Here is a 15,935-nt window from a genome sequence, read left to right on the forward strand (position 1 = left end):
GATCTTACAGTACAGCAGACTATATAAAGTGAGAGGTTCCATTACATTTGAAACCGTGTACATTTGAACCCACTACATTTGAACCACGTACATCTGAATCCACGACAATTGCACCTGCATAATATTGTACCTATGGAAATTTTTTTGTTTTACGGATATTTGAACCCATACTAACCCTAACCTATGGGTTTTAGCACCAGCATATAGATTGAACCCGCGGATATACACATGGGTTCAAATGTACGGTCACCAAAGTGAGAGACTGTAAAGGTAAGGTAGAATACTGTAACTTACACGATAATTGAATCATTTGGTATTTCGATTCACGTTGAGATTAGATGCATGAATAATCATCGTAGCAGTACCTGGATAAGGTAGGACAGTCCGGTATACGTATACCGGTACTGGTAAGTTACGGTACCCGTAGCTATTCCAAAATTCAGCTTCGTTCAGGATATGATTTTTGTATTTACATCCAACACTTTTATGCAATAAACGCGCATTGCATGGAACATTAGTATGGGTGAATCTGATAGAAGAATCTATGCTTGAGAACAAATCGATAAAATCATATTAAACAGGATAACAGTTACTGTGTGAAGCAGTATGTAGACTGTAGAGTTGTAGACCAGGCGTCAACAACCTTTATGAAGCAGCGGGCTACTTTCAGGGTACCGACTAGGCTAAGAGCACTCTTCTGAAAAGCCAATTTGATAATAATGAAATTTAGTCAAGGAGACACTGATGATGTTAATTATTCATGAAACTATCAATAGTAGTTGTGCTATAAAATGTTATATTTAACTGACACCTTTAACATATTATGAATATCATATTTTCAACCACGACCAAACCTGGTGTATTCCTCCTTAGTACGTGGTCAACCTGGTATTGCATGTTCTCCACTTTCGTGTTGTAATCCGGTTTGCAACTCGAGGCCGAAACTCTGAGTGAGTTGCAGATATTCATCGGTGGCGTATTCAGCGTTTGTTTTTGATGAAGTTCATATATTAAAAGGCTGATTCACAAAGGCAGGTTGAACCAAACAAGCTTACGACTATCGAAGCTGCTGTTTATACACCATAGAACTTTCTGTGTCAACCAGAGCCCTGAAGTGTGACAGGATCTGATTGGTTTTGAGGTCATTTAGTAGTGTTACAATTGTAAACTCCATCTGTCCCGCATTTAGGCTGAGCGTTGCTCAACAATGCTTGACACGTCCAAAGTTGGTTAGAAATGAACGACACGCATGGCTCCAGCTGACCATTGATGCCTTAACTTGTTAAGTCCTTAATGAGGTGACCTAGTGTGCGTGATGTCATAATTGGAATGACACGTGACCAGTGTTCCCTCTAAGAAAATTTCACACTGCGCAAATGTTGGTTTTACTGAGCAAGACTATTTTAACGCGGAGCAGAATCCTAAATTATTCCAACTTTGTGAAATGTTACAATAGTAGCCTATTATTTATTATCGGAATGCGAAAAAAGCACACATTAAATTTAAATAGCTTCTTCTTGTTTACGTGCTTTTCCAACGTTTATACACTTTGTCCATGTTTGTTGTGTTTTATTGCTAAATTAAGCGACAATCATACAAAGTGGCAATTTAGTCTATTTTGACACACGACTATTTATCACCTCGCGACAATATTGATGAATTCAGCTTAACACGTGGTAGAACACTATCTATGTGAGGCTTTATTTCAAAACTTCACTCTCTTCAGCGGTTGATATTGCGGTGAGAAAGTTCGAACAACCTCCTCTTGCTTCCACGTTTCGCTTCCGAGTTAATGCATCTAGTGCAGTGGTTCCCAACCTTTCTGCCCTCGCGGACCGGTTAAATTAAATGTATTCGCGGACCGGCAAAAAGGTGGAACATAAAATAATAACATATACTTGCATAACAACATGAAGTGCTGGGCACCGATTTCGCGTAAAAAATACACCAAGAAAAACCTCACAAAAAAAACATGTACATGCCAAATCATGTACAAACACAATTACCTCGAGCGAGAATTTGCTGCTGTTTCGTTGCCAATACAAGATTGCAAACGAGGCATAAAAAATGATTTTGCAACACCTAGCTCTGCAGTGGCTCACAGTCTATTTCTTTGCTTCGTTTTAGTTAAAGCTAACAATGATATAGTTTTTTCGTACAAGTAACTGGTTGAATATTTGGACAACAGTTTGATTGTTCGATTACCTAGCGATAAGCATTCGTTATCGAGAGAGCTCAAATATTGTGACAGTGATTCTTTTATAAATCTGGACTGTAAACTAGTGGTTTCATCATATCATCCCTCTGCATTTGATCGATGCCCCAGACAAATGAATTTATATTACAATGATAAAGTAGTTTCTAACTTGGGACCAGGGGGTCAAAATCCTGCTGTGCATCATCTAGAAAAGATCTTAATGTTTTTGTTGCGCGTCTCATGACCAACTGCTGGGCCGCAAGTTCATATCTTGCTGGTTCCCAAGGCATACTCTGTAATATTATACAATTCTTGACTGTTTTCTAGTTTAAACAAAGAAATGTTCATAACCTTATATTTGAATGGTAATATTAATGAAGAAAAGCACGCAGAACGGAAAAAGCACGCATGCTGATTTCCAGGTTTATGAATCTTGCGAGATTTGACGGAGCGATTTTGCGATGAATCGGAAACGGAAAGTGGGATCACACGGCGCCAAGACGTTGCCAGGCGATTAATACCGCCCTCACCAAACAGTAATATGACGGCGGAAGAGAAATGCGTAATAAACCAACGTAAATCCGTCTTTTCGGATTCGATAAAGCGATCGAAACGGCAGAAAATCAACAAAACGAAATTTCCCACTGAACGGCAAAATAGCTTGGTGGACCGGCACCGGCGGTTGGGAACCACTGATGTAGTGCGTCAATATATATGCTTTTTCTGATTTTGCAGATTATCAGATTCCTTAACGCGGAACAGCGATAAATTTGCGTCACCGGCATACAGAAATCAATGTACTTTAGCGTGACATACACGTGTGTGACTTCACAATGACCTGTGGTCACCAAAATACGCCTGAAACATAGAACGAGCATTCTAGTTAAGCGTTAATAAATATAACATATAAAATATGAGCCACGCTTTGATAACGAAATGTTGCAACTGCGCGAGAATGAGATTTTACTGCGCAAATGTTCTGGTGGCACTGCGCAATTGCGCAGTTGCGCAGCTTAGAGGGAACCTTGCACGTGACATTACCGACGTCACATATAGAAAAGGCTCACCGTTACGATAATTAATATGTTGTCATTTCCATTTCTCATATAAGGTTTAAACAAGAATAAAATCAACAAGCCGGTAGGCGCCCAGTAGGATCTCCGCCATTGCTTGAGGCCCGCATCATTTCAGTTTACTAACAGATAATAGGAGACACCACTAAAAATCGCCAGTTCATTTTGAACGCTGCGCGTTCCGCTGAGTTCATTTCAAACGCTGCGCGTTTCGTAGTCTTACTCGCGTGACTGGTATATTGTGGCTGAAAATTGAAAAATAATCTCCACTAAAATCCCTAAGGCTCCTCCAGTTTATGGAGTATCGAGACTAAAGATAACTTATTGGAAAAAGTATTTTGCTATGCGGAAGGTAGCGTTCTTGGAATTTTAATTTTCGACTTGGTTGGCGAGAAAATGGCGATGAATTGTAAAAAAAATTTAAATTTCCCAACGATCGGCGAGTTTTTCGTTGTTTCCATGGAAACGAAACTTCCATCCGGACTTTCCATAAAACGCACAATACTAGGGTGGCTGGATAACCCATGTGAAAAATTTCTTTCAGATTGGTCCAGCCGTTAAGACGCTACATCTAAACAGACAGACAGACAGATACACAGACAGACAGACAGACAGACAGACAGACAGAACGACTGATAATAAGGGTCTCCTAAAGAGCGGAGATCCAATAGATGTAGCTTACTGATGAGTGCCGTTATTTGAGTACTTCAAAACAGACCTGCGGGCGACTTATATGGTCCCTGCGGGCGACTTGGTGCCCGCGGGCAGCGTGTTGGTGACCCCTGCTGTAGACTCTACAGTAGAGTGTAGACTGATTTTGGTCAGATTAGAATTGTTGCGAAATGCTAGTTAACGTTCAACGCTTTTTAACAGTATGCACGCTGATTAAATTTACAGTGAAATGCTAGTTAACGATTAACGTTTTGTAACAGTATTTACAATAATTGAATTACGGCAAATTGCTAGTTAATATTGAGTGACTGGCGCTTTTCGACAGTACTGAAGTTACGTCAAAATACTAGTTGACGATTAACGACCGGCGCTTTTTCAACAGTATTGAAGTTACGGCGAAATGCTAGTAAACAATTAACAACTGACGGTTTTTAATAGTATTGTAGTTGCGGTGAAATTCTGTAAACAATTAACGACTGACGCAACTTTGACCATTTTCCTGATTTTGGGTACCAATCTTTGAGAAACTGGAACACTCCTAGCACCACTGTCCACGTGACCCCGATTTAGCATGTCGCCTCTCCATTCTTGTCTGGCCACCTTCCAGGTTGCGACAAGTGTACAAGAAGGCTAAAATCATTACTGACATGCTCGTTAATTTTTTCCTATTTGAAGAACACAATAATTAACCTCTCCTGAAATGATTTAAATAATCGCGTCAGTTCTAAACAACTTATTTACCCCAGATAATAGAATTGACGGAAAAGCCAGCTTTTAATTAGTAACCGGACGTCAACCAATAAAGATAATCGAGCGGATTACTTCATTATAATCAATTGCCCCAAGTTTTATACAGTTTATCAGAACTGCCACCATGTAAAAGTAAACCTCGAGGAAGTGTTTGAATTGGGATGTCACCCTTTTGACTCTCATTTGCAATACATCATTTTTGGTTCTCTCAACCACAGTTGGTATTACAACTTACACTGCGACACGACCAATCATACATTATCCCGAATGTCCTCCTCTAACCCATGCACGGGAACCCATGTCTTCATTCCATCAAGAAGATGTAGCGAACTGTGATTCATGATATTTTTATTAATAATAATAAACTGTATTTTAACTAACAATAGTCGATGGTTCATCAAGAACTTTATAAAAGGACTAACTGACGTAAAATCAAAAATGTCGAATTAAAAATATTTCTAAGATGAGAGCGACAGGAATGTCAGATTAGCTATAACAAAAGTGCTTATCACGCCTGAAACTACGTAATTTGACATTGAGTATAAGTGATTCTTGCCGTAATTATGACCTTCTTACACAAAATTTTATGATTACATGTGGTAGCCTTAAAAACAACTGATAAAAAACTATCAATATATAGATTTCATTGTTCAGTATTCATCAAACGCGTTGCTGTTGCTGTAATCGTATTATTTTTTACATATGATTAAGCAAGTAAAATAAATCACATGTAATGTAAAAAGTCAGTTATATGCAGCAATGTTTTAAATCAGAAGTAATTGTGTTAACTGTATAGAATCGTGACTTCTCCAAATGACAACTATTTGATGTTGAAATAAAAAGCAAGAATAAAAATTGAGCAAGCAAAATCGCTCCGATCAATTCTTTTGCATATGATTTGAGAATTAGAAGCAGGACAAGCCAATTTATAATAAATGTGTTTGTTTTGTTGACGAATTAGCAAATATAGACTACAAAATAATATGGCATAAAGTTAACATAATTAATATTATCAAGACATGTATTTTTCTTCATTTCAAAGTATTCTTATCTCGTAACATTTATGTTCTAACTGCCCATGGCGTCTGTCCTTGATTGAGCATTTCGTTTTCATTAGCCTGAGAAGAAAATATACATTGTTCAAAACCTATTAAAACGGGATATTTTGTTTTTAAGTAGCACACCGGTAATTGTCGTTGCTTAGATGCAATCTATGGAGAATCTGATTTAGTTTATCTCAATGCTACCTGACGATATGTTGACTTACTTTTTTGGTAAAATCGTCTTCGCAAGCTATTCTAATTCTTTCGGAAGTTGCTGGACTGTCAAGTCTGAATGGACCGACAATTCCGGCATCTGAGCGTGCAGACTTGATCGCATCTTTGATTGCAAACATTGCAGAAGCTGCCAAGAAAAATGGTGGTTCACCCACAGCCTAAATAAAGACGTTTATTTTTAATTAAAAATAATATTAACAACAAAAATAAACTTGATCAGAAACGACTATTCGGTCAATTGTCCTAAAATAAATACGTGAAATATAAATACTTGAAAAAATTCAAAGCTGGAAATGAGTGAGAATCAATACAACAAAAGGTTACATAGATAATCCTCTTACTTGACGTTAAACTATATGCTACATTAGAGATCTGTCGGGTTCACCAGTAAACAATATTGCTTCCTATTCACTCGGCTTTGCATACGTAATTTCTAACAATTAATTATAAAGATTTTCAATTAATGTTGAACTCACTTACTTTGGAGCAATAAATAGCCTTTTCGTTGGGACAGCTCCGTAGGAAATGCACATTGAACTTCTTGGGGGTATCGGAAAAACCTGGAATCTTATAAGATCCAGGACCAGTATGCCACAGGTGTCCGGATGGTGAATGAAGCTTTTCTTCGAGTGTCATCATGCCATATCCTTGTGTAAAGGCGCCTTCGATCTACAATTTAAAAAAATACAAAACGCGTTTTAGTTTAGCAATATCTAAAGAAAATGGTAGACGAAATGGAATGGTACGTCTGAAAAAAATAAAAAATATTTTTGTAGTCAACAATGATTATCTTTTAAATCTATAATCATGTCTCACTTGTCCAATATCGATTGCAGGATTTATGCTGTTTCCGACATCGATAACAATATCCGTCCGCAACACAGCATGATGTCCAGTCAATACGTCGATTTCAACTTGGGAAACTGCTGCTCCATAAGCCAAATAATTGAACATATTTCCAGTGATAACACCAGTTTTTTGATTCCATTCTACATCAATTCCAGGTGACCTACCATTGCAAAAAATCAATGTCATTTGTTTTTGGTAGCGGTAATTGATCAAATGGCATTGGAGAGAATGACATCATTACATTTCGAGGGAATAAATTGTGCTAGATAAAAAATATGTTTTTGTCATTGATTTCCAATCTAGTCTCAATAAGAATTAGAGGTGAATCTTTTTTTCAGTTGAATAGGAATACGTCATTAGGAACTCAAATGACAATTGAATTTTCAAAATCATCGGATAAACTTTTACCTGTAAAATCACGTTGCAGCAAGGCTTATTCTTTCCATATAAGCTTTTTCGATCAGACGAGACCACACCAAGTTGGGATTACGTTTTCTCAATGGTTCAAGTCTCTTCAATAGCTTTTCACAAGCATTCTAATGAAATAAAATAATTTATGCGTGAGCATGCAATGGAAAAATTTATCCGAGAATGTTTATTCATTTTAGGGGTTAAAATTTTCTTATACATAATCAAGATGTGTGTAGTTTCTTTTTAGAAATTTCAACCTAAAAACTTGTAATTAATATTGTATATCAACTTATAGGTCAGGCCATATTTTACCTATATATATATTACTACCAAATGTTTTTATTGCATATGATGACACTTAATCCCAAGATCATGATTCATTATATTTTCAATTTCATGAGACTTGATGAGATTTTGAGTTATATTGCAAAGAAAAAGGGAAATTTCACGCATTCGACCACCAAATCAGTGACATAAATCTAACTTTAACAGCCATTCCATTTAAATCGCTGCTCATGCTCGCTGCTGATGGAGAAGCGTTTGGAACAGATGCTGTCGTACTCTCAGAAATATGAATAAACTTCATTGGTATTCCCAACTCTCTGCTTGCCACCTGGTTTTGAAGCAAAAATAAACTTACAAATAAAATAAATAAATATATATAATTGCAAATTACTCAGAAAAGTTCGAGTTATCTCATGGAAAATATCATTATACAAAAATACAGAATAGAATGCTACATCAGAAACTTTCCAGAATCTAGTTTATAAGATCCTAGTTGCAATAATCATAATATTTGCAAATCGTTAGCTGTATACTATTTTTTATTGCAACACAATATACCTGCATCATTTTTGTGTGCAACCCTTGACCCATTTCAACTCCTCCATGAGACAACAACACTGTACCATCAGAGTAGATCAATACAAGAGCGCCACCCTGCTCCAAAAAAGTTACGCCGTATCCAACGGAATATTTGGACGGTACACATGCGATGCCTCTTTTCTTCCATCTGCAGCCGCATAATATGACATATGTTATCATTAGATTTATATTTCATAAAACTCCAATTACAATGATCTGAGTTTGATAATTTAATCACTGACTTAGTTGCTGGGGTTTAGTTAAACTATATTGCCAAGCAGGAATGAACCATCATATTTTGGATCCTGCTCAAACTGTAGCATATTACAAAGTAATTTACCTATTATTTTTGTTGTATTCCTCAGCAGTTCTACGTGCTTCGATAAAATTCGATCTTTCCATGCATTCATCCCAACATCGCTTTGCTTGGAAGTTCTCCAGCACGAGTCCATGCAATATCTTATCACCATTTTTGTACATGTTCAATTCACGAATCTTAAAATTGTGTGAATTGTAGTAAAAAATTGTAGCTTTATTTACTGTTTATTTCTTGTCCTACCTCTTCTGGGCTTTTATTCAAAGTATCAGCAACGCGTGTAATCCAATCTTCAACAATTATCATAGATTGTGGAGCTCCAAATCCTCGGAATGCGGTGTTTGATGCTATATTTGTTTTGCAAATGCGCCCAATTACTTCCATATGCGGTATACTGAAAGCACAAAAAGATTTTTTTATCATCATTTTCCCAAAGAACATAGTAGAACAGCACTTGCATAATATTAGGCTTTGACATTAAAATCGAAGAAACACTGACTTTTCAAATCTACTACCAAGACACGATTTTCACAACTAGCCTTCCCCCCGTTTGCATCGTATTTGCGTACATATTTGGGTGCTCTCGAAGTATTTGTACCAAGATGGCGCACAACCTGAACATAGTATTGTACCAGGTTAGGGTTGTTCAGGGTACCGACTAGGCTAAGAGCACTCTTCTGAAAAGCCAATTTGATAATAATGAAATTTAGTCAAGGAGACACTGATGATGTTAATTATTCATGAAACTATCAATAGTAGTTGTGCTATAAAATGTTATATTTAACTGACACCTTTAACATATTATGAATATCATATTTTCAACCACGACCAAACCTGGTGTATTCCTCCTTAGTACGTGGTCAACCTGGTATTGCATGTTCTCCACTTTCGTGTTGTAATCCGGTTTGCAACTCGAGGCCGAAACTCTGAGTGAGTTGCAGATATTCATCGGTGGCGTATTCAGCGTTTGTTTTTGATGAAGTTCATATATTAAAAGGCTGATTCACAAAGGCAGGTTGAACCAAACAAGCTTACGACTATCGAAGCTGCTGTTTATACACCATAGAACTTTCTGTGTCAACCAGAGCCCTGAAGTGTGACAGGATCTGATTGGTTTTGAGGTCATTTAGTAGTGTTACAATTGTAAACTCCATCTGTCCCGCATTTAGGCTGAGCGTTGCTCAACAATGCTTGACACGTCCAAAGTTGGTTAGAAATGAACGACACGCATGGCTCCAGCTGACCATTGATGCCTTAACTTGTTAAGTCCTTAATGAGGTGACCTAGTGTGCGTGATGTCATAATTGGAATGACACGTGACCAGTGTTCCCTCTAAGAAAATTTCACACTGCGCAAATGTTGGTTTTACTGAGCAAGACTATTTTAACGCGGAGCAGAATCCTAAATTATTCCAACTTTGTGAAATGTTACAATAGTAGCCTATTATTTATTATCGGAATGCGAAAAAAGCACACATTAAATTTAAATAGCTTCTTCTTGTTTACGTGCTTTTCCAACGTTTATACACTTTGTCCATGTTTGTTGTGTTTTATTGCTAAATTAAGCGACAATCATACAAAGTGGCAATTTAGTCTATTTTGACACACGACTATTTATCACCTCGCGACAATATTGATGAATTCAGCTTAACACGTGGTAGAACACTATCTATGTGAGGCTTTATTTCAAAACTTCACTCTCTTCAGCGGTTGATATTGCGGTGAGAAAGTTCGAACAACCTCCTCTTGCTTCCACGTTTCGCTTCCGAGTTAATGCATCTAGTGCAGTGGTTCCCAACCTTTCTGCCCTCGCGGACCGGTTAAATTAAATGTATTCGCGGACCGGCAAAAAGGTGGAACATAAAATAATAACATATACTTGCATAACAACATGAAGTGCTGGGCACCGATTTCGCGTAAAAAATACACCAAGAAAAACCTCACAAAAAAAACATGTACATGCCAAATCATGTACAAACACAATTACCTCGAGCGAGAATTTGCTGCTGTTTCGTTGCCAATACAAGATTGCAAACGAGGCATAAAAAATGATTTTGCAACACCTAGCTCTGCAGTGGCTCACAGTCTATTTCTTTGCTTCGTTTTAGTTAAAGCTAACAATGATATAGTTTTTTCGTACAAGTAACTGGTTGAATATTTGGACAACAGTTTGATTGTTCGATTACCTAGCGATAAGCATTCGTTATCGAGAGAGCTCAAATATTGTGACAGTGATTCTTTTATAAATCTGGACTGTAAACTAGTGGTTTCATCATATCATCCCTCTGCATTTGATCGATGCCCCAGACAAATGAATTTATATTACAATGATAAAGTAGTTTCTAACTTGGGACCAGGGGGTCAAAATCCTGCTGTGCATCATCTAGAAAAGATCTTAATGTTTTTGTTGCGCGTCTCATGACCAACTGCTGGGCCGCAAGTTCATATCTTGCTGGTTCCCAAGGCATACTCTGTAATATTATACAATTCTTGACTGTTTTCTAGTTTAAACAAAGAAATGTTCATAACCTTATATTTGAATGGTAATATTAATGAAGAAAAGCACGCAGAACGGAAAAAGCACGCATGCTGATTTCCAGGTTTATGAATCTTGCGAGATTTGACGGAGCGATTTTGCGATGAATCGGAAACGGAAAGTGGGATCACACGGCGCCAAGACGTTGCCAGGCGATTAATACCGCCCTCACCAAACAGTAATATGACGGCGGAAGAGAAATGCGTAATAAACCAACGTAAATCCGTCTTTTCGGATTCGATAAAGCGATCGAAACGGCAGAAAATCAACAAAACGAAATTTCCCACTGAACGGCAAAATAGCTTGGTGGACCGGCACCGGCGGTTGGGAACCACTGATGTAGTGCGTCAATATATATGCTTTTTCTGATTTTGCAGATTATCAGATTCCTTAACGCGGAACAGCGATAAATTTGCGTCACCGGCATACAGAAATCAATGTACTTTAGCGTGACATACACGTGTGTGACTTCACAATGACCTGTGGTCACCAAAATACGCCTGAAACATAGAACGAGCATTCTAGTTAAGCGTTAATAAATATAACATATAAAATATGAGCCACGCTTTGATAACGAAATGTTGCAACTGCGCGAGAATGAGATTTTACTGCGCAAATGTTCTGGTGGCACTGCGCAATTGCGCAGTTGCGCAGCTTAGAGGGAACCTTGCACGTGACATTACCGACGTCACATATAGAAAAGGCTCACCGTTACGATAATTAATATGTTGTCATTTCCATTTCTCATATAAGGTTTAAACAAGAATAAAATCAACAAGCCGGTAGGCGCCCAGTAGGATCTCCGCCATTGCTTGAGGCCCGCATCATTTCAGTTTACTAACAGATAATAGGAGACACCACTAAAAATCGCCAGTTCATTTTGAACGCTGCGCGTTCCGCTGAGTTCATTTCAAACGCTGCGCGTTTCGTAGTCTTACTCGCGTGACTGGTATATTGTGGCTGAAAATTGAAAAATAATCTCCACTAAAATCCCTAAGGCTCCTCCAGTTTATGGAGTATCGAGACTAAAGATAACTTATTGGAAAAAGTATTTTGCTATGCGGAAGGTAGCGTTCTTGGAATTTTAATTTTCGACTTGGTTGGCGAGAAAATGGCGATGAATTGTAAAAAAAATTTAAATTTCCCAACGATCGGCGAGTTTTTCGTTGTTTCCATGGAAACGAAACTTCCATCCGGACTTTCCATAAAACGCACAATACTAGGGTGGCTGGATAACCCATGTGAAAAATTTCTTTCAGATTGGTCCAGCCGTTAAGACGCTACATCTAAACAGACAGACAGACAGATACACAGACAGACAGACAGACAGACAGACAGACAGAACGACTGATAATAAGGGTCTCCTAAAGAGCGGAGATCCAATAGATGTAGCTTACTGATGAGTGCCGTTATTTGAGTACTTCAAAACAGACCTGCGGGCGACTTATATGGTCCCTGCGGGCGACTTGGTGCCCGCGGGCAGCGTGTTGGTGACCCCTGCTGTAGACTCTACAGTAGAGTGTAGACTGATTTTGGTCAGATTAGAATTGTTGCGAAATGCTAGTTAACGTTCAACGCTTTTTAACAGTATGCACGCTGATTAAATTTACAGTGAAATGCTAGTTAACGATTAACGTTTTGTAACAGTATTTACAATAATTGAATTACGGCAAATTGCTAGTTAATATTGAGTGACTGGCGCTTTTCGACAGTACTGAAGTTACGTCAAAATACTAGTTGACGATTAACGACCGGCGCTTTTTCAACAGTATTGAAGTTACGGCGAAATGCTAGTAAACAATTAACAACTGACGGTTTTTAATAGTATTGTAGTTGCGGTGAAATTCTGTAAACAATTAACGACTGACGCAACTTTGACCATTTTCCTGATTTTGGGTACCAATCTTTGAGAAACTGGAACACTCCTAGCACCACTGTCCACGTGACCCCGATTTAGCATGTCGCCTCTCCATTCTTGTCTGGCCACCTTCCAGGTTGCGACAAGTGTACAAGAAGGCTAAAATCATTACTGACATGCTCGTTAATTTTTTCCTATTTGAAGAACACAATAATTAACCTCTCCTGAAATGATTTAAATAATCGCGTCAGTTCTAAACAACTTATTTACCCCAGATAATAGAATTGACGGAAAAGCCAGCTTTTAATTAGTAACCGGACGTCAACCAATAAAGATAATCGAGCGGATTACTTCATTATAATCAATTGCCCCAAGTTTTATACAGTTTATCAGAACTGCCACCATGTAAAAGTAAACCTCGAGGAAGTGTTTGAATTGGGATGTCACCCTTTTGACTCTCATTTGCAATACATCATTTTTGGTTCTCTCAACCACAGTTGGTATTACAACTTACACTGCGACACGACCAATCATACATTATCCCGAATGTCCTCCTCTAACCCATGCACGGGAACCCATGTCTTCATTCCATCAAGAAGATGTAGCGAACTGTGATTCATGATATTTTTATTAATAATAATAAACTGTATTTTAACTAACAATAGTCGATGGTTCATCAAGAACTTTATAAAAGGACTAACTGACGTAAAATCAAAAATGTCGAATTAAAAATATTTCTAAGATGAGAGCGACAGGAATGTCAGATTAGCTATAACAAAAGTGCTTATCACGCCTGAAACTACGTAATTTGACATTGAGTATAAGTGATTCTTGCCGTAATTATGACCTTCTTACACAAAATTTTATGATTACATGTGGTAGCCTTAAAAACAACTGATAAAAAACTATCAATATATAGATTTCATTGTTCAGTATTCATCAAACGCGTTGCTGTTGCTGTAATCGTATTATTTTTTACATATGATTAAGCAAGTAAAATAAATCACATGTAATGTAAAAAGTCAGTTATATGCAGCAATGTTTTAAATCAGAAGTAATTGTGTTAACTGTATAGAATCGTGACTTCTCCAAATGACAACTATTTGATGTTGAAATAAAAAGCAAGAATAAAAATTGAGCAAGCAAAATCGCTCCGATCAATTCTTTTGCATATGATTTGAGAATTAGAAGCAGGACAAGCCAATTTATAATAAATGTGTTTGTTTTGTTGACGAATTAGCAAATATAGACTACAAAATAATATGGCATAAAGTTAACATAATTAATATTATCAAGACATGTATTTTTCTTCATTTCAAAGTATTCTTATCTCGTAACATTTATGTTCTAACTGCCCATGGCGTCTGTCCTTGATTGAGCATTTCGTTTTCATTAGCCTGAGAAGAAAATATACATTGTTCAAAACCTATTAAAACGGGATATTTTGTTTTTAAGTAGCACACCGGTAATTGTCGTTGCTTAGATGCAATCTATGGAGAATCTGATTTAGTTTATCTCAATGCTACCTGACGATATGTTGACTTACTTTTTTGGTAAAATCGTCTTCGCAAGCTATTCTAATTCTTTCGGAAGTTGCTGGACTGTCAAGTCTGAATGGACCGACAATTCCGGCATCTGAGCGTGCAGACTTGATCGCATCTTTGATTGCAAACATTGCAGAAGCTGCCAAGAAAAATGGTGGTTCACCCACAGCCTAAATAAAGACGTTTATTTTTAATTAAAAATAATATTAACAACAAAAATAAACTTGATCAGAAACGACTATTCGGTCAATTGTCCTAAAATAAATACGTGAAATATAAATACTTGAAAAAATTCAAAGCTGGAAATGAGTGAGAATCAATACAACAAAAGGTTACATAGATAATCCTCTTACTTGACGTTAAACTATATGCTACATTAGAGATCTGTCGGGTTCACCAGTAAACAATATTGCTTCCTATTCACTCGGCTTTGCATACGTAATTTCTAACAATTAATTATAAAGATTTTCAATTAATGTTGAACTCACTTACTTTGGAGCAATAAATAGCCTTTTCGTTGGGACAGCTCCGTAGGAAATGCACATTGAACTTCTTGGGGGTATCGGAAAAACCTGGAATCTTATAAGATCCAGGACCAGTATGCCACAGGTGTCCGGATGGTGAATGAAGCTTTTCTTCGAGTGTCATCATGCCATATCCTTGTGTAAAGGCGCCTTCGATCTACAATTTAAAAAAATACAAAACGCGTTTTAGTTTAGCAATATCTAAAGAAAATGGTAGACGAAATGGAATGGTACGTCTGAAAAAAATAAAAAATATTTTTGTAGTCAACAATGATTATCTTTTAAATCTATAATCATGTCTCACTTGTCCAATATCGATTGCAGGATTTATGCTGTTTCCGACATCGATAACAATATCCGTCCGCAACACAGCATGATGTCCAGTCAATACGTCGATTTCAACTTGGGAAACTGCTGCTCCATAAGCCAAATAATTGAACATATTTCCAGTGATAACACCAGTTTTTTGATTCCATTCTACATCAATTCCAGGTGACCTACCATTGCAAAAAATCAATGTCATTTGTTTTTGGTAGCGGTAATTGATCAAATGGCATTGGAGAGAATGACATCATTACATTTCGAGGGAATAAATTGTGCTAGATAAAAAATATGTTTTTGTCATTGATTTCCAATCTAGTCTCAATAAGAATTAGAGGTGAATCTTTTTTTCAGTTGAATAGGAATACGTCATTAGGAACTCAAATGACAATTGAATTTTCAAAATCATCGGATAAACTTTTACCTGTAAAATCACGTTGCAGCAAGGCTTATTCTTTCCATATAAGCTTTTTCGATCAGACGAGACCACACCAAGTTGGGATTACGTTTTCTCAATGGTTCAAGTCTCTTCAATAGCTTTTCACAAGCATTCTAATGAAATAAAATAATTTATGCGTGAGCATGCAATGGAAAAATTTATCCGAGAATGTTTATTCATTTTAGGGGTTAAAATTTTCTTATACATAATCAAGATGTGTGTAGTTTCTTTTTAGAAATTTCAACCTAAAAACTTGTAATTAATATTGTATATCAACTTATAGGTCAGGCCATATTTTACCTATA

The 15,935-nt window shown here is 37.1% G+C and overlaps 1 pseudogene across 1 annotated transcript in view; it reads right to left on the reverse strand.

The window, feature by feature from the left end:
- Positions 1-5,073: 5,073 nt before the first annotated feature.
- The window catches only part of LOC120342206 (xanthine dehydrogenase/oxidase-like), a 28,071-nt pseudogene continuing 17,209 nt past the window's right edge, over positions 5,074-15,935 (reverse strand). Inside the window, exons 25-38 of the transcript XR_013474756.1 lie at positions 15,616-15,743; positions 15,175-15,367; positions 14,839-15,027; positions 14,349-14,516; positions 10,836-10,909; positions 8,653-8,803; positions 8,434-8,588; positions 8,073-8,241; positions 7,714-7,842; positions 7,227-7,354; positions 6,786-6,978; positions 6,450-6,638; positions 5,960-6,127; positions 5,074-5,810 (exon numbers count right to left, since the gene is read on the reverse strand). The product of XR_013474756.1 is annotated as a xanthine dehydrogenase/oxidase-like (transcript). The remainder of the gene's footprint in view (positions 5,811-5,959; positions 6,128-6,449; positions 6,639-6,785; positions 6,979-7,226; positions 7,355-7,713; positions 7,843-8,072; positions 8,242-8,433; positions 8,589-8,652; positions 8,804-10,835; positions 10,910-14,348; positions 14,517-14,838; positions 15,028-15,174; positions 15,368-15,615; positions 15,744-15,935) is intronic.

The sequence above is a fragment of the Styela clava genome, chromosome 3 (genome assembly GCF_964204865.1).
Source record: "Styela clava chromosome 3, kaStyClav1.hap1.2, whole genome shotgun sequence".
Lineage (NCBI taxonomy): Eukaryota > Metazoa > Chordata > Ascidiacea > Stolidobranchia > Styelidae > Styela > Styela clava.